General features: G+C 45.4%; 1 long non-coding RNA gene across 1 annotated transcript in view; it reads right to left on the reverse strand.

The window, feature by feature from the left end:
- The window catches only part of LOC138855485 (uncharacterized), a 562399-nt gene extending 558993 nt beyond the window's left edge, over nucleotides 1–3406 (reverse strand). Inside the window, exon 1 of the long non-coding RNA XR_011394736.1 lies at nucleotides 2629–3406. This is a non-coding gene — a long non-coding RNA (uncharacterized lncRNA). The remainder of the gene's footprint in view (nucleotides 1–2628) is intronic.
- Nucleotides 3407–5119: the final 1713 nt, after the last annotated feature.

Here is a 5119-nt window from a genome sequence, read left to right on the forward strand (position 1 = left end):
AGCAACTAACACAGTCAACACCTTAGCAGCTAACACATTTAACACTTGTTCAGCTAACACAGACAACACCTGAGCAGCTAACAGTCAACACCTAAGAAACTAACACAGTCAACACCTGAGCAGGTAACACAGTCAACACCTGAGCAGGTAACAAAGTCAACACCTTATCAGCTAACACAGTCAACACCTGAGCAGCTAACAGTCAACACCTAAGCAGCTAACACAGTCAACACCTGAGCAGGTAACACAGTCAACACCTGAGCACCTAACAGTCAACACCTGAGCACCTAAAAGTCAACACTTAAGCAGGTAACAGTCAACACCTGAGCACCTAACACAGTCAACACCTGAGCAGCTAACAGTCAACACCTGAGCAGGTAACACAGTCAACACCTGAGCAGCTAACAGTCAACACCTAAGCAGCTAACACAGTCAACACCTGAGCAGGTAACACAGTCAACACCTGAGCACCTAACAGTCAACACCTGAGCACCTAAAACAGTCAACACTTAAGCAGGTAACACAGTCAACACCTGAGCACCTAACACAGTCAACACCTGAGCAGCTAACAGTCAACACCTGAGCAGGTAACACAGTCAACACCTACGCAGCTAACAGTCAACACCTGAGCACCTAACACAGTCAACACCTGAGCACCTAACACAGTCAACACCTGAGCAACTAACACAGTCAACACCTGAGCACCTAACAGTCAACACCTGAGCACCTAACACAGTCAACACCTGAGCACCTAACACAGTCAACACCTGAGCAGGTAACACAGTCAACACCTGAGCACCTAACACAGTCAACACCTGAGCACCTAACACAGTCAACACCTGAGCAGGTAACACAGTCAACACCTGAGCAGGTAAGACAGTCAACACCTGAGCAGGTAAGACAGTCAACACCTGAGCAGGTAAGACAGTCAACACCTGAGCAGGTAAGACAGTCAACACCTGAGCAGGTAAGACAGTCAACAAGACACAGATATGATCATGTCTGGCGCCTTAATACACTATATTTCATGGGTCAAACTCTCTCTATGTATCATCTAGCACATGAATGTTATATTGTAATAAAGGTAGGTGTTACTCACCTGTGTTAGACACCACAGGTGTTACTCACCTGTGTTAGACACCACAGGTGTTACTCACCTGTGTTAGACACCACAGTTGTTACTCACCTGTGTTAGACACCACAGGTGTTACTCACCTGTGTTAGACACCACAGGTGTTACTCACCTGTGTTAGACACCACAGTTGTTACTCACCTGTGTTAGACACCACAGGTGTTACTCACCTGTGTTAGACACCACAGGTGTTACTCACCTGTTAGACACCACAGTTGTTACTCACCTGTGTTAGACACCACAGTTGTTACTCACCTGTGTTAGACACCACAGGTGTTACTCACCTGTGTTAGACACCACAGGTGTTACTCACCTGTGTTAGACACCACAGTTGTTACTCACCTGTGTTAGACACCACAGTTGTTACTCACCTGTGTTAGACACCACAGTTGTTACTCACCTGTTAGACACCACAGTTGTTACTCACCTGTGTTAGACACCACAGTTGTTACTCACCTGTGTTAGACACCACAGTTGTTACTCACCTGTGTTAGACACCACAGTTGTTACTCACCTGTGTTAGACACCACAGGTGTTACTCACCTGTGTTAGACACCACAGATGTTACTCGCCTGTGTTAGACACCACAGATGTTACTCACCTGTGTTAGACACCACAGGTGTTACTCACCTGTGTTAGACACCACAGGTGTTACTCACCTGTGTTAGACACCACAGTTGTTACTCACCTGTGTTAGACACCACAGGTGTTACTCACCTGTGTTAGACACCACAGTTGTTACTCACCTGTGTTAGACACCACAGTTGTTACTCACCTGTGTTAGACACCACAGTTGTTACTCACCTGTGTTAGACACCACAGTTGTTACTCACCTGTGTTAGACACCACAGTTGTTACTCACCTGTGTTAGACACCACAGTTGTTACTCACCTGTGTTAGACACCACAGTTGTTACTCACCTGTGTTAGACACCACAGATGTTACTCACCTGTGTTAGACACCACAGTTGTTACTCACCTGTGTTAGACACCACAGGTGTTACTCACCTGTGTTAGACACCACAGTTGTTACTCACCTGTGTTAGACACCACAGGTGTTACTCACCTGTGTTAGACACCACAGGTGTTACTCACCTGTGTTAGACACCACAGGTGTTACTCACCTGTGTTAGACACCACAGATGTTACTCACCTGTGTTAGACACCACAGTTGTTACTCACCTGTGTTAGACACCACAGTTGTTACTCACCTGTGTTAGACACCACAGGTGTTACTCACCTGTGTTAGACACCACAGTTGTTACTCACCTGTGTTAGACACCACAGGTGTTACCTGTGTTAGACACCACAGGTGTTACTCACCTGTGTTAGACACCACAGGTGTTACTCACCTGTGTTAGACACCACAGGTGTTACTCACCTGTGTTAGACACCACAGGTGTTACTCACCTGTGTTAGACACCACAGGTGTTACTCACCTGTGTTAGACACCACAGTTGTTACTCACCTGTGTTAGACACCACAGGTGTTACTCACCTGTGTTAGACACCACAAACACTGTTTATTGTTCACTTTATCACACTCACCCACCAACAACACAAGTTGTTGTTGTTGTTGTTGTTTATAGGGCCACTGACAGTGTACGTCGTATTGAACCCTGACTTCCGCCGCTCCCAAAACCAACCTTCACCAAAGTGGAAGGATGTTACACAAACAACCCGCACATATAAGACAGGAGCTTACGATGACGTTTCTGTCCGACTTAGACCATTTACAAAGTCACAATGACAAAAGGAGAGAAGGAGGGAGTATATATAGACCAGCAGACAGGGACGGGAACAAGAGACGAAGTGGAGGTAGCAGTAGTAGTGGAGTCAGTCAAATACCCAAGGCAGAAGAAAACCCAAAGGAGAAAGAGGAAAGAGGAAGAGGAAGAGGAATATGGGAAAAAAGAATCAGGTTAAGGCAAAGTTGTTCTGAAGTTTGCAACATTTTATGATGTAATGGGAAAGGAACACATCTACAGAGACAAAGCCAGGACTAAGATTCATACAAGGAAAGTTGTGTATAAGGGAGGATTCAACAAGGCAGTGACTGTGAAAGTTAGAAGTAGGATAGATAGTTTTAGTAGAAGATCAGTCAATAGGATGACTGTGATCTCTGACATGACAGAAAAAAAACATTGTTGGCGTCGGCAAACCTAACAATACTTTTGTGCTCCTTAAGTCTGTCAGAAATAGATCAAGCAGTTTCTCCAAAGTACTGAATAGGACAGGAGGAACAAGAAATAGAATGGACACGAGGACCAAGTAAACCAAGTTCTAACAGATATAAGCTGGGTAGATATAATAAGCAACACAGACCCCAACTTAAGCCTAGAACAGATTAACTTGGTGGCACTCGATGTATGCACAAGGCTTATTCCTCTAAGAAAAAGGAGGAGTAGATGTAAAATAGAAAGAGACAGGCGCTCCCTTTACAGGCGACGGAAAAGAATAACAGAGTGGCTAAAAGAGGTCAATATATCTGAAATGCGTAGGGAGACACTGGTCAGAGAAATAGCAAGCATCGAACTTAAGCTAAAGGAAACTTATAGGAGTCGGGAATCGCGGGAAGAACTAAAAGCCATAAATGAAATCGAAAGAAACCCAAATTATTTCTTCTCATATGCCAAATCAAAGTCGAGAACAACGTCCAGTATTGGGCCCCTACTTAAACAAGATGGGTCCTACACAGATGACAGCAAGGAAATGAGTGAGCTACTCAAGTCCCAATATGACTCAGTTTTTAGCAAGCCGCTAACCAGACTGAGAGTCGAAGATCAAAATTAATTTTTTATGGGAGAGCCTCAAAATTTGATTAACACAAGCCTATTCGATGTTATCCTGACGCCAAATGACTTCGAACAGGCGATAAATGACATGCCCATGCACTATGCCCCAGGGCCAGACTCATGGAACTCCATGTTCGTCAAGAACTGCAAGAAGCCCATATCACGAGCCTTTTCCATCCGAGACTGTTCAACTGCCTCCCAGCACACATAAGGGGGATTACCAACAGACCCCTGGCAGTCTTCAAGCTGGCACTGGACAAGTACCTAAAGTCAGTTCCTGATCAGCCGGGCTGTGGCTCGTACGTTGGTTTGCGTGCAGCCAGCAGCAACAGCCTGGTTGATCAGGGGCTGATCCAGCAGGAGGCCTGGTCACAGACCGGGCCGCGGGGGCGTTGACCCCCGAAACTCTCTCCAGGTAAACTCCAGGTATGGAGAGGGAGCATTGACATGGGGGTCGTCCCACAGTTACTAAAAACAACAGACATAGCCCCACTCCACAAAGGGGGCAGTAAAACAACAGCAAAGAACTACAGACCGATAGCACTGACATCCCATATCATAAAAATCTTTGAAAGGGTCCTAAGAAGAAAGATCAAGACCCATCTAGAAACCCATCAGTTACAAAACCCAGGGCAACATGGGTTTAGAACAGGTCGCTCCTGTCTGTCTCAACTATTGGATCACTACGACAAGGTCCTAGATGCACTAGAAGACAAAAAGAATGCAGATGTAATATATACAGACTTTGCAAAAAGCCTTCGACAAGTGTGACCATATCGTAATAGGGCACAAAATGCGTGCTAAAGGAATAACAGGAAAAGTCGGTCGATGGATCTATAATTTCCTCACTAACAGAACACAGAGAGCAGTAGTCAACAGAGTAAAGTCCGAGGCAGCTACGGTGAAAAGCTCTGTTCCACAAGGCACAGTACTCGCTCCCATCTTGTTCCTCATCCTCATATCCGACATAGACAAGGATGCCAGCCACAGCACCGTGTCTTCCTTTGCAGATGACACCCGAATCTGCATGACAGTGTCTTCCATTGCAGACACTGCAAGGCTCCAGGCAGACATCAGCCAAATCTTTCAGTGGGCTGCAGAAAACAATATGAAGTTCAACGATGAGAAATTTCAATTACTCAGATATGGTAAAAACGAGGAAATTAAATCTTCATCAGTGTACAAAACAAATTC

Source organism: Cherax quadricarinatus, chromosome 96, assembly GCF_038502225.1.
Source record: "Cherax quadricarinatus isolate ZL_2023a chromosome 96, ASM3850222v1, whole genome shotgun sequence".
Classification (NCBI taxonomy): Eukaryota; Metazoa; Arthropoda; class Malacostraca; order Decapoda; family Parastacidae; genus Cherax; species Cherax quadricarinatus.